Source organism: Oenanthe melanoleuca, chromosome 1 (genome assembly GCF_029582105.1).
Source record: "Oenanthe melanoleuca isolate GR-GAL-2019-014 chromosome 1, OMel1.0, whole genome shotgun sequence".
In the NCBI taxonomy this organism is placed as follows: Eukaryota; Metazoa; Chordata; class Aves; order Passeriformes; family Muscicapidae; genus Oenanthe; species Oenanthe melanoleuca.
The window spans coordinates 46,178,581-46,203,660 of NC_079333.1; the positions used below are offsets into that span (position 1 = coordinate 46,178,581).

The 25,080-nt window shown below is 40.6% G+C and overlaps 1 protein-coding gene across 1 annotated transcript in view; it reads left to right on the forward strand.

The window, feature by feature from the left end:
- MTUS2 (microtubule associated scaffold protein 2) overlaps positions 1 to 25,080 on the forward strand; it is a 224,655-nt gene that overhangs the window by 13,353 nt on the left and 186,222 nt on the right. Inside the window, exon 2 of the mRNA XM_056502483.1 lies at positions 15,923 to 15,981. The gene's annotated coding sequence lies outside the window, so the exon portion shown is untranslated. The remainder of the gene's footprint in view (positions 1 to 15,922; positions 15,982 to 25,080) is intronic.

Genomic DNA, 25,080 nt, shown 5'->3' on the forward strand with positions numbered 1-25,080 from the left:
TAAGAGAGCTATTCATCAGAAGATAAAATACTGTGTCTCTTTGTATTTTACTGTAATATTTTGTGTGTTCAATTTCTAGAGTGTTTTACCTAGGATCTTTTAGAGAACTAGAAAATTGCTTTCATAAATGCACAAGAATGAGCAAACAATGAAAAAAGCCACCCTTTATCTGATCTTATCTGGTCCCTAATTTAAAGTGGCAAACCACCAGGAATTCAGAATTAGAAACACTTCAAAGCCAATACTGACTTGTTAAAGATTTCTGATATTAGAGCATCCTACTGTATTACATAGCTATAAACTGAAATTTCTGTGTTGACTTGTAAATAATCCAAATTTGTCTATCCATATATCTCTGTTTTGGAAGTAAGAAAGGCAGAAACTCGAGGATCTTTTCATATGAATGCATAGGAAGACCATTAGTTTTATTTTATTGTAAAAGCATTTAATATTTCATACCTCCTGCCAGCCCAGCTGGGACTCCATAAAAGCACACATTTTCAGGAGCTGACCAACATGTTTCTGGTGCAGGGTTTGGTGTTGTGCTTTTTTTGTTTGTTTGTTTTTTTTTTTTTTTTTTTTTTTTTTTTTTTTTTTTTTGTTTGTTTGTTTTGTTTTGTTTTGGTTTTGTTTTGTTTTGTTCTGGTTTTTCCCTCAGAAAATGCTGCTGGGCCAAACTCGCAACTCTTAAGTTTGGGTGAATTTTTAATTTTATAGAACATTCAAAACTATTTTGAAACTGCACTAGGATACCCCTGCAGGTTCAAAATAAAAGAATATAGTTTTGTATATGATTTTGGGGAAGCTAGAATAAGGTAGTTATTATACCAAAATTACAAGTAAAAGGCAAAATCAAGCAATGTTTTGGTGCTATAAAAATATTTTATTCTGCCAAATACTATAGTAAAATATTATTTCTTGAACATTTTAGTATCAAAGTCATTTGCTTCTTAAAATGTGTGTAAAAAAAAAAAGGTTTCTGTGCCCAGAATTAGAAATAACAAAGACTCAGTCCATTGGGACTCCAATTTTGACATTGATTTTAACGTGGAAGACAGGCTGGGATCACTGTGAGGGGTGTTCTCATGAAGCTTGTGGCAATTATAATAAGTATGAGATAATGATAGATGAATATGGAAACATACAGATGGCAGCTGGTGGTCCATGAAAGATGCAGGAAACCACATCCAATTTGTTGTATTGGTTCAGACAGGTTTATTATCCATCAGTGTACTGTGTGGAATGTATTGTGAGTGTCTGCTTGCTCTGTGTTCCTTCCCTGAATTCTGTTTGGACTGTTCTGCTAGCAATAGTTATTTTTAAAGTATGTATTTCTGTCATTTAGTTTTGGGCCATGTCACATTTCTTCCACGAAATGATGAACTTTCTTTATCAGCCTGTCTTCTCCCCTTCTTGAAATGAAACAGCCATTAGTGTTTTCAGGGGTTCAAACCCACCTAGGTTCCAGATGCTCTGTTTTCCATGGGGTTGGAATGGGTTGCCATGGGAGATGCTGCCCTGGGGCCAATGCTGAGGGTCCCAGCAGTACAGGGGACAGCAGAGGTTGAATAACTTGACATGGGATCCTGTTCAATGAAAATAATTGTGTGGATAGCATTGGAAATCAAAACCCACTCTCTTTGCCAGCTGGTTGAGGTTTGTACCTGCTATGCCAGAGCTTCTCAGTGTCACTCCTGCCAGCCTGCTTTAAATGTGAGGGATGTTTTGGAGCCAGTGGTTTTCCCTTTGTACTCTAAGTGTTTGCTGGAGAACCTCAGCTATGCTGCTGCCATTTTGCTGCCAGCAGCTCATTTTGGACACAGGGTCTGGTATTGATTAGAATTGATTAACATTTCTATAGCACTTCTTCATGTGGAGCTGAGTGCCATTGTAGCCACTTGACAGTGGGTAATTTACATCCTGGAAGGGTAAAAGGTCTTGCCCTGAGTAATTGAAGGGATGACAGTGTCTGTTCTGCTCATGTGCTGTGGTGGTACCCAGGGGTCCTGAAGGAGGGGCTCTGTGCAAAGCACAGAATCCAGTGTCCCTGTGCTGAGGGTCTCAGGAGACCTTGCAAGGTGGAGAGGAGGAATGGAGGTGTGGATCTGCCTTTGTAACTCTGAGTCTGTATCTGCTGTATCAGAGAAACTTCTGGAAAAAAGTGTGTGAAGAAAACAAAATGTGCATTGGATATTCATCCTCTTCTGGCAACTTAGCTCTTTGAATATTGGAAAGGTGTGAGCTCCTGGAATGAAGCATTTGTAATGAAAGCAGTGATCCAGTGAAGCAGTTTGTGATCTGGTTTTGAAAAAACTGGTGACAACAATTGTCAGATTTCATCCTGATTTTTTTCTGTATTTCTGATCTCTGAAAAAATACCCCAAAAAAAAACAAACTCTGAGGCAATTGCAGAAGCAAAATAGAAAATATAAGGTGCATATGCAGAAATCCTTCAAGCTTTACTTGTATTTGCTTTTGTTTCATCAGGAGTATTCAAAGTCACTTGAAAGACTTTTAGTTTTATTGTTCTCAGTTTCTTTATCCAAAAAATATTGGAAATGTCCTATCATTTGTCCCCTCTTTGGAATCTTGTAGAGGACATAGATGTGACTAGCTAGCATTTTCTTTCATTCCTTAATTGAAAGCCTGGGAAGTTTTGATCATTAATAAGCAGATCTTTTCTTCCAGCTCTTTATATGGCATTCCTACAAGATAGAAGTTAACACTGCTGAAAAGCAGTTTTAACCCATTTGATCAAAATGATTTCTTTCCCTCAAGCAGAGGTCACTGTTATGGTTGCCATCATTCTCCTTGTTCCTCACTCATCAAGAGGATCTTTCAAATAAGCACTGCAGACAAGGACTGAATTTAAAGAAAATGCAGCAGCCTGTTCTTTGAGGCACTCTCTATGCATTATAAAGAAGGAAAGAGTTCTAGGGGCTAGCCTTAATCAAGTACTCTATGTGTCTTGGTTTACCTAGGCATATCCTCTTCTACCTGGTTGGCCAGGGCACCCTGAGTGCTCACAGCTGGTTTAAGGTGGCCTCAGTCCCCAGAAGGCTGCTGCCACCACAGCACTCAGGAGAGGCTGCACACTTGCTTTGGGCACAGGTGCCTGTACATCCATCCTGGATTTCTGAGTGGCTGTGGGGAGCCCTTCATTTCTCCCATAACAGGTCAGGTTCTGTACCACCATTAGTCAAAATTGATCAAGTGCCCACTCTCCCTGCTCCAACTGCACTGCCTCCAGGGGCTGTGGCCCAGGCCAGGTAGGGCATGCTTCCATCTCCATCTCAGCTCTGTCTCTTCCCTTTCCAAGGCAGCTGCTCCATTTCTGAGCAGCAGTGCTCTGTGCTGCTCACACAGCCTCCTCAGCCAAGTCTGTAGCTCCCCACTCACAGACCACAGTCTGAGCTGCTAAGTATCCTGCTGCTGATTGCTGCTTCTGAGCCCCTGCACTGTGTGCCTAAATAAGACATTTTTGAAAGTACTTTGCACTTAGATGACATGTGGATTTTGCTGCAGTTAGCTAGTATTATTTGTCAGGCTGGGGTGACTTCTGGCATATTGCATCTGACTCTTCTTCATATAGGGTATTGCAGTAGCATTAACAACATTTGCAAACACTATCTGCTGTTTGGCTGGGCAGTAATGAAAGTGCTGTGATGAGTCTGAACTAGGTGGCAACCAGGGAATCATGAAATGATGCTCACTTTAAAAGACTTGCAAATTCATCTGGGAAGCATCTTTGCAGGTGAATGGAATAGCAGCCCATTTGGTTAAATTGGCCTTGGATTTGGGGATATGCAGAGGTCATGGTAAGATTCAAATGCAATTACATCAGTCATTCAGAATGTAAAAGCTTCCAATACCACATAGTCTGCTCAGTACTGCCTTTGCCAGTGGATAGAGGGGAAAAATTAGCCTAAGGGAATGCCCACATTTTCTTAGAGAATCAGACCACTCGTTTTGCACAGGTGTCTGTGTTTTGTGTGTAATCCATTACTTGCAGAGCCAGACAGACAGCTATTATTCTCTGGAACAAGCAGAAGTTAAAATCTGCTGTGGACTTATGCTGTGCTGGTCCTTCTTTGACTGACTGACTACTCTTCAGGTGAATATATTTTACATCCCCCTTGCATTATAAATATGCCAACTGTAAAGTATATAGGAGGCAGCAACCATAGATAAGATTGTGAAATAGTTTTCATAATAGTTTCCTGGATTTAGGCAGCCAGAACTTAGTGAAACATTTGCCTTTCTAGATGAGAAGTTCCAAACATGGCCTATGTCCAAAGATGACAACCTGATTTTAGAGGTTTTACAGATTCACTAAACAATATTTTCGAGAGAGGAAAGAGGAAAAATAAATGTTAGCATTTAAAGTGATTTTTAAGATGCTTCCCTGGGAAGGTGGGAGTCATATGGAACTTTGAACCTCGATGGTATGTTTGCACAGCAGGGGGTTCAGTGTGCTACAAATTTTGGGGAAATGGTATGAACGATCGTTTGAAAACCAGCTGATGTTTGTACACAGCAAAAATCCCACGAGCCCTGCAGTCAGTCTCCAGGGGAGTCAGGTATGTTTGCAAAGTCAGTCGAGTTTTATAATTAGCTGCCTGATCCAGTGCACTGCTCCAAGCTGTCTCAGAAAGCTTTCCAACAATTCCAGGGGAGGCAAGGTCATGGCAAGCAGACCTTCTTCTTGTAGCAGCTTGAGCCCCTGTGCTCCCTGTTGGCCGTAGGGGATGAATGTCCTTAAAGCAAATAAACTCAGCTCCACACAGGGAGCTCAGAAGAGCCTTTGAAGATTGGTGCCCTGTCATCTCAGTGGGGATGTCAGAGCCCTGGAAAGTTTTCTGTGGAAAAGTCTCCAAGCAGGCATGCTCCATGCTCCTCTCCAAGTCTGCTGACGCTGCAGGTGCTTGCACGGATCCATGTAACCCCACTGCAGGGAAACTCTATTAATGTTGCATAGTGGAGCACTCAAAGCCAAATACAAGTCAAGAATGAGGTTAAAGACACAGTTTTACTCCCCCCATCCCCTTCCCACCCTGTATTCATTCTGTTACTTTCCAGTTGCCTCACTGCAGCACTATTTTTTTCCCTGGGAAAGCACTAGTAGGTTGGAGGAGAGTGCCCAGGGAAAGCAGAAACCACTCGTGGGAGAGGCACTGTGCAAGAGGCTGTGCTGTCCCCAGGGACTGCCCCTGGGATGCACAGGGAGTGCTGCCATGGCCCAGTGAGCAGCGTGGTGGGGAGCTGAGTTCCAGGTCTGCTCTGGGGAGGAGGGAGCAGGTGGAGCTGCTGCACCTCCAGAGAGGGCAGGGACTCCCAGCATGGGTGGCTGCTGCTCTTGTGGGAACAGGGGCTGAGAGGAGGTCTCTGTGAGCAGTTGAGGGCTGGCTGGCAGTGTTAGCAGAACCAAATCAGAAAGAGTCATGCAGAGCTCAAACCTGAATGATTTCTTGCTGGGAAGGCATGTCACATGCTTCTTGCTGGAGGGGATTACTCCAAACTAATTAGAGTGTGGGTTGGGGGTGCCCTTACCTGTGCTGGCAGAGTTTATTCTGTAAAAGTCTGAGGACTGTTGCTTGGGGACTTTGGCTGCTGGTGAGAATGGAGCATGGCCAGCATGTCTCTTCCTGACCAGCTGCAGCCTTGTCCCCTGTGCCCTGTCCCCAGAGCTGGTGTGCATGTCATGCACCTGGGCCAAGGCTTACCTGTGCACCTGCAGACTATGAAGACTGCTTTACATACGTCTCAGAAGCTGGCAGGGAGAACTCACAGTTTGGCTCAGTGTGTTAGTGACTACTGAGAAAAGTGTCTGGCTGCTCTTTCCCTTACAGCCATGTGAATGGAAACATTGGAGAGCTCGTTACAGACTTTCTCCCAGCTGGCCCTGGGGGGGAGATCAGGTGGTTCCTTCAGGGATGGGTTTTCCTTCCCCTTATTTACTGGGGCACATTTCCTGTGAGAAGGCTGGGCTCCCCACAGCTGCTGCCATAGATGCTGGATGTCCCCACCACAGCAAGTCCCACGGGATGTAGAGCTGCATTACTGTGCTAATAGGAAATAAACTAAAAAGTAATGAGCTAGTAAGTGTCTGAGGAGAGTCCAGAAGTAGCTTATGAACAGTTAGCCTGAAGATTTCTGCATCACACCCAGTGTGGTTTAAACCTGCCTTCAGCCTCTTCTGGCACTCTATGGCTGGTGCAGCATCCTTCTTTCTCCTGGTCATCTGTCCTTAGGCAGCAATGTGTGTGTGACCTGAGGACTTGCTCCAGGAGCAGCAGAAGTACTGAAGAGCACATCACCTGTGTTCCTTCCTCTCACCTGAGTGCATGCTGCCTCTCTGGACCAAATGAGGGGATTTGCTGCTGAGAAGCACCCCAGTGCAGGTGGCTGCTGACACTGCTGGGCTCTTTTAGCAGCACTTGCTTTTTGCACTCATGTCAACAATTGTGCTGCTAAAAGAAGGAAGTTAAACTCTGCAGATGTATTTTCAGAGTCTGTTTTGTACCATACAGATTGCTTGTCTATGGGATACTCGACATTGGTTCCAGCAGAACTTACCCTGTGCATCAGATAGACACTGAGCATCCTTTAGGAAGCCTGAGCTAGAGGAAGAGGCATTGCTTATGTTTAATGAGGCCAGTCAGCCTGAAGCACTCCACCTGGCTACAGAAACCAGTTCTGTGGGATGCTGCTTTTGCTCTCTTCAAATATTTGCTGGAAAGCTGAAGCATTCTAGTGAGGTTATAGCCAAATGCTTATTTTAGTCTCTGGGTGTACAAACCACAGGGCAGAAAAAATAGATGTTTTCTGCCTTTCTTTGAAGAATTTATATCCTTGTTTTAAAAAGAACATCAAAAACTGAAGAAGGTGCAGAAAGGAACCATAGAAATAGGAAAACAAAGTTACAGGCACTGAACACCTCAAAGGAAGCCTGAGAGGTGACTTGATGTCATATATAAACTCAGCCATAAAGGGATAGTGACAGTAAAAGACTGGTGAAGAAAGGACTGTCAAGGACTAATAGCTGAAAGCTGATACCATTGAAATTCCAGCTGGAAGTAAGTCACCACTTCTATGGCTCAATAAAGGCACTAATGAATGAAATTTAATAACTCCTCATATACAGAGGTCAGACCAGATAATTGGTTCATTCCTCTGGGCTTAAGTTCTGTGAATGCAAGAGCTGATGCACCTTTTGTGGTTTCACCAAGGAAAAACTATGTAGTAACTAGCAAACATATTTCCTCAACTCTGAACCCATTTGAAAATGTTTTCTATGGTCTAAATGGGGTTTTAGAGTGTCAGAATTTTAGAGGCATTTTTGCTTCAATTTTTGGTAAAGTTATTCTGAGACCAATTATCTCTGAATTATTACTGTGTACAATTTGGCAGGCATGCATTGATTTTAAATAGATTTAAGAAAATCTTTGGAAAATAATATGAATGAAGAATCTTTTAAAAAGCTACTGTTTCTGAACTGAGCAGTAGCTTTATCCTTTGGGAAATTAAACAAATTATTTTGCTTTCAGACTGGTATAAATTAGGAGTAATTAAACTAAAGTCAGCAGAGTGACATTTGTCAGATTGGATGTAAGCAAGTTTGTATTGCAGGCCACCAACAAGGAGCACTCTAAAATGTTCTCCGTGTGAGTTTTCTGATTTCAGCTGTTTATTAAGACTGCTTCAATTATTCATGGTGTATAAATAATCTAATAAATTTGAGCTCTTTTCCTATCAGTGAAAATTTGCAGAACATTTGCTGGAAAGGAAGGATTTTCAGCTACTGAGCCCTTGTGGAGTTTACTTTGTCTGCATTTTGCAGCCTCAGCCCCTGTGTTCTGCCCCCTCCATGCCCAGCTGATCCCCTGTGAGCCCCTTGCCATGTGGAGTCATGGTGACCCTGGAGCACCAGCCCTGTGAGCTGCCCATCCCTCTGTGCCTGAGCTGGAGTGTGGGGCTTCCTGCTGGGAGCACCAGAGCCTCCTATGAATGGTCTTTGCCTTGTGTGCATGCATTCACATGCATGTATTCATATATCCATATGCATGTGTGTCTCTGTGTGCACAGCTCTGTATTCAGTAGGAGTAATTGGTGAGCAAAGTCTGGGAATGCAGGAAAAACCTCTGCTGCATGGCTCTGCTGCTCATAAATTTTCCTCCTGTGTGAGGGGGGGAAAAAAAATGTGTGGGATGAGCATGCATGCATTCATTGTTATGTACAGGGGAAATTTGCATTGGTGTGTTTGAATTAGTACATTGATAAAAATGTGGTTTTGAGTGTTTGGAATGGTTACACTGAAGCACTGAGCTTTGTGTTTCTCTTGCCTTAGCCTCTGTCAAGCAATTCTCAGAATAGCCTCAGACTTGGAATGTCTGAATTTAATTACTGTTAACACTAGAGATGTTTAGTCCCATTTGGGGGAGGAAAAAAACCACAAATTTTCAGGAGTGTAGGTAGCTTGTAAAGATAGCAGCATTGAGAAGTTTGTTAGCTGGTCTGTAGTAATTAAGCTTATTTCCATAGCAACATTATCAGTTCAGCTCCAGAATTTTAAGATTTTTGTGTGCCTGGTAATTACAACTAATATCCTAATTTTAGCAGAGGTATTACATTTTTGTTTGGCAAGAGCCTTGTAACTAGGCAAACTGATTGAAGAGTGAAATAATGTTCTATTTTCCTTGACTTCTCTTTCTTGGATCACTTCAGACTGCTTAACCAGCTAAAAGCAAATCACTGCAGTCTGCTTTCTCAGTATGTAAGACTGAATTTACCATAGAGGAGAAATATATACATATATATATATCTGTATCTATCTATATATATATATGTAAAATGTGCTTTCAGTTATAAAAGCTTGCCTGCCTGTGCACTTCATAGCAAAACACAAAGGCAGAGCCCAAGTACAGCAATTAAGAATTCCCCTACAGTTCTTGTCTAAATTGCTCAAGTATAACATGGCAGTGGCCCCTCTCTGTGATGAGGGGTTTGAAAGAATTGCAGCTGAGCCCAGGAAGGGAGAGTATTGCTCAAGAACAAGCCATGGCAGCCATGCACTTGGGATCTGCAGGGAAAGGAGGCCCCATCCCATCTTGGTCTCACTTCTCACTGGTGCTCTTTGGCTTCCATGAGGTCTGTGATCTTTTCCAGGGCAGAGTGCCATTTTTCCACTGAATTTGGTGGAATGACTCCAGTTTATACTATTTGGCCCCATATGGCCAGACTCTGCCTATTTCTTATAACCAGCCTGGCAAGAGTATCCTATTTCACAATTATATACATGTTTGCCTTACAAATTAAAACAATGAACTTTCTACTCACCAATGTTTTCTGTGAAAAGAGTTATGAAAAATCAAGCAGCCTCAGTGGGAGAACCTGGGTTTGTGTGGGTTTGTGTCCTCCATCCTCTAATCCTGCAGCATGCTGTGTTTGCTCTATTTTCCCAGCCTGGGGGGCAAACATCAGCTCAGGTTGTGGCTGAGGTGAGTTAGGTGTTGGGGACAGGCTATTGCCTCCCAGGGTGGGCAAAAAACTCCTCTGTGTCTTCTGTACCTACCCAGCCTCTAATTTTCACAAGACCTGTCAGGACTTCTGCCTCTGAGACCTCTTTCTTCCCTGAGCCCAGCTGTCAAGGTTGCTTTAAACTGGCCAAGAGGTTCAAGGGTGGCTAAGGAAGGAAGGATTGACAAATGCCACACAATGTGATTTTGTAATCCTCCATTTCCTTAGAAGCAAGGCTAAAATGTCTGCAGTGTTTCAACAATAAATCCCTGCATCTAGGCAGGGATTTATATTTATATATCACAGTTCATGGAGACCCCATTAGATATCTACCTACTGGGTCAACATGCTTTGGAGGTATTTTTAAAGATTTTTTTTTCTCCCTGTAGTCAATTTGTTTTTTCAATTCACTCTTTAAAATAAGGCTAACATTGGAAATACACCACTTTTGAGTGGCACAGCAGGTTCAGCATATGCAGGGGGTATATAGTGGAAAAGAGCATTAGAAGACTTGTTCCTGTTGCTAATGAGTTCTGAAGGTAAGAGAACAGTTAATGTATTCATAACATACTTAGACTCAAAGATTTGTAAATAATGTATGAATTTCTGTGGCTGGGAAGCCAGCTACCATAAAGGTTGGACCCAAGTAGAAAATAATTTTGTAGCAGCAAAGGACTTTGGATATTGCAGATGCAGCAATTGAGCTATAATCCCCCTGGCAGGGAAAAAAAATTGAGTCAACTTACCATAGAATATATGTGGATTTATAATTCTGTTTTTATGGCCTCCTGGTGTTCTATCAAAATTTGGCATCTACTTTCCCCTAAGGAAAATGAAACTCCTTGCAGTATGACCAGTATTTTGCCAACTTGTATTTATCTGTGAAAAAAATACTATTATAAATCTAAATTAAAGACAGCAGAGAAATACACTGTTGGCATATGACCTCCCTGTTGGTGATGGATTTGTGTGTAAATTGGCAGATAGTAACTATTCTTAGGAATTACTAGTGAAATAGACAGACATACTTTGCATGGTGGTCTTTGGGAGTCTGGAACACTGATTTCTTTTACCATGGATTTGAATGACCGAACTACTATTAAAAGTATGAAAAAAATCCATGCAAACACTTTTTTGTAAGATTGCAATAAAAATCAGAATGGCTGCTCAGCAAAAGGCAATGGCAAAGGGGACAGCTTATAGACTGGGTTCAGGGGAATTGCCTTTGCTCCCAGCTGAGCTGGTTTTTGTAAAGGTAAAATGAAGGTGTGAGCAATGCATTGATGTAACCAAGCATTGCAATGGACAACCTGGGGAGGTGGTGGAGTCACCATCCCTGGAGGTATCTAAAAGATGTGTAAAGTGGTATTTGGTGACATGGTTTAGTGATGGATTTGGCAAAACTGGGTTAAATGGTAGGATTTGATGATATTAAAGGTGTTTTCCAGCCCAAACAATCCTGTGAGTCCTTTGAGTAGCTCAAATAAGGCAATTTTGGCTCTGGGAGGGGAAGTGGACAGATGAAGGTCATGGTGATGAGAGACAAGAAGTGCTGGTTGCCTATTCTGTTGTTTGTTGGTTTGTGTGACACAGAAGCTCTCTGGTGAATTCAGCCAAGCTGTCTTCTCTTGGGAAAGTTTTCCTCCTTGCTAGGAGCCACACTCCTGAAGGAGACTGAGGGTTTGAAGCCCCATGCTCACAGACAAAATATGGTCTTTCTTTAAAATTCACTTTGGGCTTTTGGACCTATGTGTTCCTGAATACTGCATTGATCTACAGCTCCTGTGATAATGGAGAATGTTTTTCAAAATTCATAGACATCCTCAATTTTAGTAGTTGGTAGGAAAGCCTTTTATTTATTTATTTTTTATTCCTTTGGGATTTTTATTAAAATACTTTGAAGACAATAGTTGAGTTAATAGTTGGAGATATATTTTCCTGAGGTGTGTTTCCATGTGTCTTGGCTCCAGGAAGGGGGTCAGTACAGAGAACAAAGAAATTTCTTCCCACTGACCTCATTGGTAAGGTAATGACCAGGTAATTATTTATGAGGATATGGTAAAATGAATTAATTTTATGGGTTAGTTTTGCCCTTTGTTCAGTGAAAATTTGAAATCTAGAAGTTGTGTCTAACAGTGCTCATAAGCATAATTTGCAACCCTCAGTTTCAAAAAGATTTTATGGACATTTCCTGATCAGTAGCAAACAAGAAATTGTGCTTCTAAAAAATCTGCTTTCCTAGGAGGCTGTACCCAAAGAACCTTTTTTTCAAGTGCTGGTGCCTTAGCAGCAACATATAACTTGTTGAAATGAAAGAACAGCTGAAAAATTATGTTTATAGTTTCAGCTATTTTAAAAGAAGTGGGTCAAAATGTCCATTTTGCTCATGAAGCATAGTAATATTTTACCTTCATGGTTAAGATAAATCACCTTGGCTATCTTACTGTGATAACTGTATATTAGAACTGACATTTAGGTACAAATTGGTGGGGATCTGGTCTGCTGCATACAAATGAGGAGGCCCCTATGCAGAAACTTGTCTTTGGCCTCTCTCTGTGTGATTCTTACACTTCATGCATGAAAAACAGAATTGCAAGAGGGATCTTTTAGATTGCAGTATGTTGTGGGATTTATTGTGAGGAGTAGTGAGAACCAGAAAGCTGAAGTGACCTATTAAATTTTGTCTGATAAAGGGATTTGTATGGCCTGCTGAGAAAGGTAAGTGGAGTAGTGTTTCTGCCTTAATGGATAGTGCATAGTAGTAAGTAAGAAAAAGAAGAGTTAGCAGTGTTTCTTTGCTTTAAACTTTGTAGATAGGACATCATAATCTACAATGCAAAATCAAATAAAGTCTTTCCCCAAGAAGGATTCCTGCTAACTTGTGCAGAATATGGAGATCACTTTTGCTAAATATGTTTGGGAGACATTTTTTTCTATCCTCTCTGCACTGTGGTTGAGTGGACAGAGGCATTAAATTCTCCTGTTAAATGGGGAAGGTGAAACCTTGAGGATAGTAATCGTATCTGGATTGAAAGGGAGGAATTACTGGGAGCCATGAAGAGAATTTCTTTGAAGATTTAATGGAGTATTAGTGAGTGGCATTTCCTTATGGTGCCTGGAACAGGATGGTGATTCCCTAGATCAGAGTTAAAATTGAAGGGGAGGCTGCCAGCTAGAAAGAAAAGCGACCCAGGAGGCCCCAGACTTGGGAGCACTTGCACTGGTAGCCATGGATGCACATGAAAGCTTTACTCTGGTTCTTTTCCCCCAACATCTTTGCATAAATCCCTTCATTTTGCAAGGCTGTCCTGCATTGCTGTGAGGGAACATACCACGAGATGCAACCAAGTCTGCTCACACATCACCACACAGAGGCAGAAGGGTTTGCAAGTGTCAGCTTCTGTCTCAGAAGAGATTGGAAATATAAACACTGGAAGAAAGGGAAACTTGCTGGGATCTGCTCAAAGAGTGATAGCAGGAAGCCTGCTGAATTAGGGTACCTGCTGAAGATAGGGGTGTGGTCTGATAACATTTAAACTTCATAGCACATGAGAGCTGTGTTATGTAAATACTGTCCTTCTGGTCACCCAAATTAAGTACCTGAATTGAGTGTGTTGTTGCATATGGTTGTGGAGAATGTACCTGATTCCCTTTCTGTTTATTTTCATTTTAAATATCTTGTATACAAGACTATTTGGCAGCTCTTTCTTTGCAATCCATTGCTGTATTGTTGACTCACTGTCCATGATAAGGTGAAAGGGAGATAAACTGCAACTGGCTCTGTGCTTTTCACCCTACATGATCTCTGAATGCTTGACATGACCATGACCCTCTTCAGACACCACTGAAATATGTACACTGAGTAATTGTGCATTGATTGGCTGGGTTGAGACTACAAGTGAAAAACACCTGATGAGTTTGCAATTCCAGTAAGCCTCTAGCAAAGCAGTGCATTGGTAATTCTGTTAGTGTTTGTTTATGGAAGAAGAGCTTCTCACAGCTTTGAAAAGCTAAGGAAAGCTTTTCCAGACCACAGTAGTACTCAGTTATGGTCATTTAAGTGACCACAAAAGATGACTTGTCAGGCAGCAACTTGGCTGGTTTAGTTTTAAAAATATTATTCAAGAAAGTAGTTGGACTAACCTGGAAAAAATGGACTAGAGAACAAGGAAGTTTGTCTTCAGCTAACTAGAACTGTGTTCAATATTGGAAAGAAATGTAACAGGTAAAACTCTGGTCATTGGTATGGTTATTGCTTCAGAGCAATTACTCTGATATTAATCAAATCAGTAATGGAGATGGAAAGGGACATTTACTGCCCAGGTATGTTTATGATCTACATTGCTGCAGAACAGTTTTGTTATAGTTTCTAATAAAAAGCAGTAGTGCTTAGTTTTATCAGTTAAATCGCTTAGAGGAATTAAAATACTGGTAAGTTAATACTGATCTCTCTAATTATTGAATAAATTAGCATAAAGGAAATAAATGATGCAATCCTGGACTTAAAAGAATATAATTTTATTAGAATGATAATTTAATTTTTTTTTTCCTTGGTATTCATGTGTGATTCTTTTTACAGCTGACAAGAAAAAAGATATATGGAAATCAAACCAATTATTAAAAAAAGTATAGTCTATAGAAGTAGTTGCTTGCTCTTTCATTCAACAGATATATTTACTTTCAAATAATTTATAAAAACAAGTGCATTCACAGAAGTTTTGAAAACCTGGTCTTTTTAGATTCACATTACAATAGTGCTTCCATTAGTGGTGTACCCACATGCCAGAATTCACATCTTTTCTTCCCCTCTTGAAGAAGTTGCAGACTGCAATGAGGTCTCACCTTCTTCAGGCTGAACAGACCAAATGACCTCAGCAGCTCTTCATGAGGTTCCCCTCCAGACCCTGCACCATCCTCATTGCCCTCCTTTGGATGCTCTATAATAACTTTATCTCTTTCTAAAATCTCATCAGTTTCAGATGTCTTCAGACTTCAGCAATGTGCTGAGAGGAGAAATAAAAATAGATGGATCCTATCAGAATTGCCATTACATTCAGAGGACTCTTATTGAATTAATTTAAAGTCTGTGCATTGATCAATCCTTAGTTTGGATGACACTGTGTTGTAAATAGTGGTGAAAACTGCTGAGGATGTTGTCTAACCTTTCCTTGTAGTGGCAGCATCAATCACTCCATGATGAACATGCTCACAGGCACTTTTTTCATCTTCTGCTATAGCATCTCTTCCAGTAAAAAAAAAAGGATTAATGGCTGAGCACTGAAGGAAAAGAGTCTTCTCTGAAAGAGACTCTATGAAAGTCCATGGAAAAACATAATTTGTCATGTGTCACTTGGAATAATGAATCAATAGTTTTTTAAATATAAATGGAAATGTATAAGTGACAATGAGGATTGTTTTTCCATTGAATGCCTGTAACCAAATTATATAGTAACTTTGATTTATCGATGAATATTTTTTTTTTCTGGATGGGGAGAAATCAGTCTAATCACATTTTCACAGCCAAAATCTCATTATTCTGGGATATCAGTCAAATATGTGCCTCCTCTCATCCCTGTCTTGAGCATGAATATTTATTTAGCAAGATTCAGGAAAAGTATGTAGAAAAGAAATCTAACTGCAAATATGAAGATAAAGAAAAGAGAGGAAACATCTAACTGCATACTCAAATATAAGTTTGTATTTGTTAAGTTTTCAGAATGCTCCTTTGAAGAAATAGTCAATTTTTATCACTACTTGTACTCTAAACAAATGAGTAAAGAAATGTATATCCAATAGATAGCAGTGTAAGAGTGCTCTTAGAATATTTTATGACTATTTAATCAAATATTGCTTTTTCTCTGTACTGTCCTAAGAGAGGTGGTACAAAAATTCCCATGGCCACTAGAATTTCCAAAGCATGTGTAATTCCCCCATCAAAACAATTCTGAGAAATTAGAGAGTGTTATTTACCTGCATCCTCTGTGGCACACAGCACTTAAGCTGTCAGTAGGTCACTGTCCTAAAGATTGCATCCTTTAGTGTTTTAGAGTCACTAATCCTCTGAGCTGAAAATTTCATTTTCTCTGACTTTTAAAACCCAGAACTTTATCCTGCCATAGAAGCACTGCATCCACATTTGAGAGCTGCTCACAGAGTGTTCAGTTCTCCCAGCACTGCACTGGCCCAAAGCTTGTGCTGAAGCTCAAGCTGCAACCCAGGCAATGAAATTAATAGAAAATCTATGCTAGAAATGAATAGAACAGGTAGTTCAAATGTAATCTAGACTCATGCTTGTGTGAAAAAACTGTACTGGCATTTTAATAGATACTCTGTAATTCAAAGAACTTTTCTATTGACCTAGAGTAAATTCCCTTTTTTTTTTTTTCCCTTTTGGTATCTTTTGAAGGCTTCTGATGAACAGAGCAAGAGTCTTCCCCAAGGAGAATCTTCAGCAGAAACCAAATAGTAAGTAATACATAGTAAGTAATCCAGGAGGCATGCAAGGTGCACCTTGCAGACAGCTACTCAATTCCACATAGTCTAATGGGTACCTCCAGAATTTACAGTGCCTTATAACTGTGAAGTAGCATGTGATACTCAGTTTATGTGCAGCCCATGCTTTGGTTTTGGACTTGCACTGGTAGGGCAGTAATCCAAATTTTTCAGCAAGCTTTCTGTGTCCTCCACTCCTTGGTCAGGTGTACAAACTAAAGAAGAGATTGTAATATAAAAAGTATTTTTAAACATCTAAATGTTCTCCTCCCACTTCAGCCAACTGGCTTTAGTTGATTAATATTAGTCATTTCATGAGAAACAAACAGTTGTATTGAAATTGAAACTGGGTGTCTGTTATAAACCAACTTCTGATCCCACATCTAACTTCCCATGAGGGAAGGCTCATCTTTCTGGAAGTTACATCTCAGCAGTGAATAAGGGATTTCTGGGAATGTAAGAAAAAAAAACTTGGGTAAAATAGTGAAAGCGCATCTATTTTGTAGTGAGAAAATCTCTGTCTGGGGTGTTTATTCTAATTCTGAAAGAGCTGGACTAGACATCCCATGTGTGCTTTGTCTTTGGGGACTTCCTCTGGGCTGTGATTGTTTTATGGGAAATAATAGATCACTTGCAGGTATGTGCAATAGACTCATCACTTAAAATGCAGAAGAGAAACAATTAATTAGATTTTTTTGAAACTTGGCTGTAAAGGTTTGTCCTACTTTGTGACTGACACTTTAGGCAAATTATTTAAAACACCTGTGTATTAATTAGGTATGTGTCTATATGGTAATATTTCTTATCTTTTTCACAACATGTGTTATGAGCAGTGCAAAAGGATGGTAACCTAGCAAATTGTTTGTGTACTAAAAGTTGGCAAGGTCACTGAGGAAATTCAGAGTGGTTGGTAGGTGTCAGAAATGTTCAGGGTCTTGGGGCAAATGAATGCCCTCGTTTATAAAAGATGCCAAAACAAAACTGGCTGGTTTGTTGGGCCAACAGACTGGCCCAACAATTGTTACAGATAAAGGGAAGGAGCAAGATTTTTTGGTTTTTTGCACTGCCATCCTTTTTTTCTGTTTTTAAGTTCAAATTTTACATGAGGTTCTGCACATCTAGGAGATGATTGCTTTCCAGTTTTGATAATTACTTTGTATACCAGTTCTTCCAGTCACTAGACACAAATTGCAGTACTTTGCAAATAGAAGATCTGATTTATTGTCTGACTTGACTATTAATGAAGCATTTTGACTATATCTGGCCTAATTCCCTGCTGTGTAAACATATGTAGCAACTTTGAAGTGAATGGCAATACATGAGATTGTGCTAGTGATAAGTTTGGCCCATTATAATAAAATACAACAAATAAATAGGTTTTGTGCTTGTAAATTATTTTAATATTCGAATCAGGACCTTCTGATAAGCAATTATAAGGAAATATTTCCTCTGACACAAGAAATGCCAGATTTTTTCAAGGAAACCAAATTATTTTTATCTTCAAAACAAAAAATGTTGAGTTAGAAGACCTTCTATTAAATAGGTGCAACACTTAAAATGATGTATGGTCCTATGTCAGCTGCAGTGCTGTTAAAACACAGAAGTTATGCATTGCCTCTGAGTGTAGACTTTGGGATAGCTGAAGGAATGTGGATGCATTGTCCTGCCTTAGGCTGAATTTTCTGTGGAGATGGCTCCTGCTCTCTATTCACTGCATGCAGAGAGATAAAATTACTCTCTTGGACTAGACAATTAAGATTTGGATTGCTAAAATTAACTAAGTCATATCCACAGTCACTACATTTATCTTCAGCGTATCTTTTTCTATTTTGTTTCTGATTTCATGTCTCTCCATTCACCCATTTTCTGTGTCTTCTGCAGTTTTTCTCTAAATCCATCATCCCACATGTTATTTCCTTTAATTTACCCATGATCTCTGATGCTGGAATGGCAAATGGGATTCTGTGATACTTCTGCTTCACTCTATTTGCTGAAACATTGATTTTTCTTAAAGCATTTAAGTACTGAAAAAATCAATAGGGCTATATACAAGTAATGTAAAGGCATCTTGGTAACTCATAGAGAAAGAGCCAACTGACAGAGTTTCATGTCATTCAGCGAGAGGGAAACCTGTGGTTTGTAGCTGAGGGCAAATGATAGCACAGTTCTCTCATACCCTGTGTTACACACCTGCCCACTGAGGGTAACCACAGCCCAACAAGCTACAAGAAGACAGAGCATGACCAGGAGAAAATAGTGTGAATATCCCAACAAATGACAGTGGCTCCTAGTTCTCAGAAATGCCACTGTTTTCTTGGCTGACTCTTGCCCTGTGGAACATTACTGGGAGCTCCCAGGGATGCCGTCAGGAGGTCCAGCAGCAGCATCTCTTCCTTAGACCAATTTTCCCTTCTCATTTCTGCCTGGCTTGTTATGGGAGGGATGTATGTGCCCAAGCCTGATGTTAGGGAGCTGCTGTGAGCTGGGCTGGCCTCTGCACCCTCTCAGGTGTTGGAGGGGATTTTGGCATTATGGAAAGCCTCCCGCCAGGCTCTGGCTCACTCCAGATGTGTGTCCCCACCACTGCCCCCAAATGGGCTGCTCAGCTCCTCATGGACAAACTTTCAGACCCTCACAAATGACATCAGATGAAGAGGAAGCCAGGGCTGCCACCATCTGAGTGTGAAGGCAAACCCACAAACCCAGCAGGATTTTGATCAGCGGGTCCACTGCCAGTGTCAAACTGTGTTATGAACAAATGGCCAAATATTTCACAGATGTCATGCAAAAGGACCCAAGCTCCAAGGCCAGAAATATCCAAGTGTAAAGATAACTGATGTTTGCAGAGATACCTTAAAACTTTGTCTCCTGGTGCATGTAATGGGATTTTTCCATCTGTTTGCCACATAGCTGGGGAATGCAAAAGCTAGAGTATGGTAAGATTATAATCAGATTCATTTGTTTTTCAGTTACTGCTGGGTATATTTTATTTCTGAGGCTGGGACAAGATCCAGCATTTTTAGTCTAATGTGAATAATACAGGTTACAATTTTTTCCTCAAAATGTTGGATTGCTTATTTTTCCTATGTTTGACATTATATAATAACAGATATTGTAATTATAGGTATTCATTTTTGTGATGAAATGTGGCTAGTTGTAACAACATTCTTTAAATAGCCATCTCTTTTTCAGTGAGAGAGAAATATTTGGCAGTATCCCATTCTACCATTTAATTGAGCCATGTGAATTATGTGAGCAGGGAGAAGAACAGGAAGTCTTAAACCCCAGAACATATGAATTAGACATGTGTCTGTCATGTCCCAATCCTGGTATTAGTGCACATGTTTTTGGTGCTGTAGGAAAATAGGAGAAATTCCCAGGAGGAATGACTAGCACTGTAAGGGAGGTGATATTATGCAAGCAAGCACAGCAGGTACCTACCAGTCACCTCAGTGAACCAGGTGACCAAACCAGGTGATGGCAAACCAGGGGTAGGACCTATGACATGTATGTGCTGCTGGAATTCTCTTCCCACAAAGGTGCATCAACAGAGATCTCTGGAAGTGAAATGAAAACCTTTCCTGAGTCTCTTTCAAAGTGGTGATGGAGAAGAGACAATTGCTTGATTTGGATTTCCTTGTTGGGAAGAGTCCTTTTAAGAGACAGAGTATTTTTTGTCTGTGCAGAGATATGGATGCATATGAACCTCACAATGTAAACAAACTATCAGATTTCACACCCTTGGTACTTGCAGTTCATCGCTTTAGGCCATGAGTGCCTGAGAGGATAAGTCATAAAGGTTTGCCTTCTTCTAATGTGTTGTTTGCCAATCTTAAATCTGCTTTTTCTCCTGTACCTAAAATCATAAATTTGGTATAGGAAGGCCAGTCAGCAGTGTTATGTTAAGTAGTGAAGTGTGCTAAGGGTGTCTAGATGAGCTCTGTCAGTAATGCACTTCTGTGTGCTTCCCTCAAGGATAATGATCTTTTCCTCCAGAAAACATTAAATTATCAATTCACTGATGCAATTTCCTGTGGTATACTGTAGGATCCACATTTTGACTTTCAGACAGATAATCCAAGTAATATTCTGGGTAAGGTGGTCTGCAAATAGTCTAAGAAACATCAAGTAAAGGAGAGCCTCTATGCAAATGTAATATGAAACTTCTAGAATAAACTGATGGAGGGAGCCAGGATGTGGATCTTTCATAGCATGGGATTTTGCTCCTACAAAGGGCTTTCCACATGGGTTTCATGAGCTGATACAATGAAGTGCTTTGTAATCTCCTTTATCTGCCTATGCTTGCTATGTTTTTTCTTACCCATGGGCAAGGCCTGAAGCCCAGTGCTGCAGGGAAAAACTTTCCCTAAAGGCTCAGTAACTCCCAGCTTAGGCAGATATATTGCTGCTGGAACACACCAGGCAGAAATGAGAAGGCATAGCTGGTCTGGGGAGGAGATGTTGTTGTTGGAATTCCTGATGGTGCTCCTGGAGCTCCCAGTGATGTTCCCTAGACCCTGACTCAGTCAATAAAGCAGTGGCATTTCTGGGAACAAGGAGCCCCTGCTGTTTGTTGGGATATTCCCACTGTATACCCATTGTCTCTGTGCTTGGTTGAGTTCCTGTGTCAGGCAGTCTTCCCCAGCCACAGCAGCCATCCTACCCTTTGCACCAACACTCTCTCTTCTAGCAATGCCTAGCAGCCAATCCATCCCCTTTGGAAATCTCACCACTGGACTCTGCATTGCTTCTTGCACACTGATGGAGTTGTCTTAGCAACAGCAAGGAGTTTAGGGCAGGGCAAGGTGTGATCTCTGTTCTGTACAGCGCAGTGCAGAATTCACAAGGCCATACAAATGTTTTATGACAATAATTTCCCTTCCCTTCCTTCAACAGGTTGTTGTGTTCTTCTTTTAGCAGCTGAACTTCATTTTGTAATTTCTGGCCCATTAGTACTGCTCCTAGGAAGGACTGACAAAGCCACTACTGAAATTGTTCACTTACAGTTATGGCTGGTATCCAAAGGACCTGCTGTTCTGTTGAGCTGCACAGTTCAGGAGATTTTCTATCCTCACACTGACTGTGGGCTGCTATGCTAGCCACAGCAGCCTGTGACAGCAGAAGTGCCACTGCTTGTAGCCAGTACAGTCACCACTGTGGCATCAGAAATGAAAACCAGCTGAGAAAATAGGGATATTTGCTCCTGACTTTGCCAGCATGGAGGTTTCCTGCTTGGCATCATAGCATATGTGGAAATTTGGCTGGGATGGCTCATTCAGTCCAGGATCATCTACGTGTCTGCTCCTCCTGCTTTCTGGTGCTGGGGATTTTTGGGGCATGGTTTGCAGCCAGTTTGGCCAGGGGAAATATGATAAAACAAGTTAAAAGTTCTGCTATTGTGCCTCAATAGTAACTTGTAATTAACCAGTGGGGAGTCATGGCTCTGGAGAAAATTTCTGTCTGTTCCTACGGGAGAAGCAATATGACTTCCTGAGGGATTTCATTCTGTTATTCTGTGAAGATGCTGCCTGGGATGTCTAATCAGCAGCAGGAGTGGAAGGACAGAGCATGGTCAGAGCAGATTAAATCTTCATGGTTTCCAGTTGCTGTAATAGCTTTTTTAGCTGCTAATATCTTGATTGAAATGTGATTTTCTTTCTTCTTTTTTTTTTTTTAATGTAACACTCATCTATTGGGCATATTTTTATACAAGAAGGACAAAAATGGCAAGCCACGAACCCCATCTGCCAAGCCATAAGCTGCAGAGGACAAGGACACTAATGAAAGTGTCACACAGGTGTCTCTTAGGTCCATTTTCCATAGGTTGATGCCTGAAATTTATCTTTTTACCATTAACATTTCCTTGAAGGATTCCACCTGGACATGTCACCTACTGCAGAGAAATTTGGCTTCAGCACCCAAAGGGGCCAGGCCATGCTCAGGGCAGGACCAAAGTTGGAGGTTTTGGTTGTGCAATGGAGCACACAGGCTGTTGCTTTCAGCCCCTCTTTGGGAAGGGTGTTCAGTTTGCCAGCCTCTCAAACTCCAAGGAAAGCCCTGGGACTTTCCTCAGCTGAGCCCTTGGATGCTGCTGTTTTAAAATGCCTGGTACTGCAGAGCTGTTTCTCACAGTGCTTCCCACTGGAAGAACTGAATCATTCTGAATTTCATGTGCAGGTGGTTTTCTTTCTGGGGACTCACTCAGCAAGAGAAGAAAAATTGGCTAATCAGTTTTACTTTAGTTTACAGCCATTCTCTCAAGGTGTGAATTATAAATGTTTATTTGTTTAGAGAAAGCCTTGACTGAAATATAATTAAAATAGTATAAACATTTGTATTACTCTTACAGGGTGTAAATTTAGACAGTTTTTCATGAAAGGATGCCTTCTAACCAAATCATCTGTCAATGTTTGAAGTTACAAAGGTATATTCACATAGGTAAATAAGTGTATTATCTACTTGTCATTTGTGATACTCAGGAGAAGACAAAAATAAACTAGAATAAAACAGAAAATAAGTTTATAGAAAAAGGAGACGGTAGGCTGGCAGGTATATTAGTGGTGAGCAAAGAAAATTGGAAGTCAGGCTGAGAAGTAATGACATGCTGTTTGTTTTTTTATGGACACTCATTATTTCTGCAGGGAACGTCTGCTCTGCATGGGCTCTTTGCAGCAGCTCACCAGCAGAGGTGAATAACCCCAGATTACCTCACCTTCAATGCACATTATACCTCATCCACATTTCAATTGATTCTGGCTTCTTCTGCTTTCAAGTTTAAATACAGTTCTGAGGTTTCTGGTTGAAGTTCCTCTCTTCCACCCCAAGAGGAGAAATACTCCATTTTGGGGATACAGTCATATATATGACAGTTTTTATCTAAAATGAGATAAATCCTTCTGTTACTAAGTTACTGTTTTAACCACTGTGGACAGAGGTAGTTTAGCCAAAAACCTTGTGCATATTTACCTGGATTGTAGGTGCCTGAGTTCAGATGAATCCAGCCCTGAAGTATCTGTTGACTGGGATTTGTGACACCTATCTTGGGAGATCCTGAAAAGCTTCCCAGATCTGACTTCCTCCCCTGTATACTATCTGGAAAATTTCCTCCCATTATCTTTAGATGTGTACTTGTGGAGGGGCAAAGGTCTTGGCATGCTGAGCATGTTAAGGGTTTTCTCCAAGTTTACATAAGATATTCCTTTTGTTTGCTGTGTGAATTGTTCTTTATATGAAGGCACTCAAACCCACACAGCACACCTAGCTGTGAAAATGCCAGAGACACTGTCTTTGATATTTTCAAGGAGGTTGAAACAATCACTGTTAATCACTCAAAGATATGAAAATGACTTACCCCAGCGAAAGATACTGTGCTTGACTTTCCTTTTAGTTACACTGGTGAAAATTGAGAGTTGCTGGTGTCAATTATATTTTGTCTGGCTTAACAGAGATAACAATCAGGCCCCTTGGCTTCTAATCAAGCTTGATATTACCCTGGTGAGTTGTTCTAATCCCTTAAATGGCACCATGTGGTAAAAAATCAATTGTGTTATGAAAATTACTCAGCTTTTCGGTTGTTTTAGTGTAGTCTGGTCTAATTGCCTAATTTTACCTTCTCAATAAAGAAAATATTCAGAATTCTCTATTGTACCACATCTCCAGAAGACATTCATATTTCAAATTCTCATTATAAAAAAGAATGACAAATGCTTTTGGTCAAAGAAGGTTTTGAAGATGCAACTCAGTATAACTAGTCACTAGTGAGCACACTGCCTTAACAAACACCTTGTAGTTGTCTGCTAGATTTTGTGCACAAATGCTTGGGTAAACTGTTTATGGGTTTTTTTTCTGAAGGTAACCTCTTGCCAGTGCAGATGGTGGAGGTTATCTGGTGCTGTTGCATGTGTGGGATTCTGCATGTGAGATTTATGCATTACTGAACAATAGTTCTACAAGTGCTGCTGTGCACAGAATGAGTGGGTGTGTTCTCAGAACCAAATACGTCTGGAACACAGTTTTGAATAGCATGAATTATATAGTGGAATAAAACAACACAAATAAGCACACTCAGGTATGTACAGCTGTAGAGTTACCTAGGTGCAAATTTCTATCATTTGGGGATCTCTTGTATCTTGTAGTTGCTTTGACTCTGGCTCTATAACCAAACTAGTAGATAGTTTGTCCATGTGTATGCTTGGTCATCCTGTGACCAAGGTGAAGAGATATTTTTGACTGTTTTCTGAAGACAAAACATTATGAATCACTGAACATTTGCTTTGTGCTTGGAGTGTCTCCACTGTGCAGAAATGCCTTGGAGTACTGGGAGGAATTGCTTGTGTAAGCCATGAAAGGTAACTATGGCATTTAGAGACACCATGAAGTAAAAAAATTGCAACAGCTTGGTTCTTAAAAGTCATGTTACCTTGCAAATGACCTGTCCTACTTTTCACTCTGCTGGTGTGTCACAACAGACCACCAAGCTACAACACTAAAATACAGAAATGTGTCACTCTATAGGATATAAGATATTCTTGCAGGACTTGTGGGGTGGTTGAGAACAAGGTGAACAGCAGGCATAAGCAGAAGGCAGGATTCTTTTTGATCACATGTGAAATAATAAAGAAACCATGATGTGTCTCACTGGGGAAGCCCTTGTGCACAGGTCTGGGTGTATGTGTATTCCCAAGCAATCAGGATTATTGGCATCATAGATCGTTTGCCCTTCTGGCTAAGTTCATGCTGCATGAAGTCTGTCAAATTGTAACATCAAAACAGTGACATCTCACGGACTTGGAAAAGTATTTTGGGATTTCTTATATCCTCTAAGGAACAATCTCTTCACAGAACTAGACCTGATAGAGGAGTATTAGAATGAGTAGCAACTCATGCCCAATATACGTCTTATGCATTGATCAGTTTATTATCTGCTTGTGGCTTGTTGTTTTGTTTTGGGTTTGTTTTTTTTTTGTTTCCTTTCTTTTTTTTATTTTCCAGTGAGGAAAAATATAGCACTAATAATACTTCAGAATTATAAATTTCATATAATTGCTTTATCATGGGAGTGATTAGAAGAGC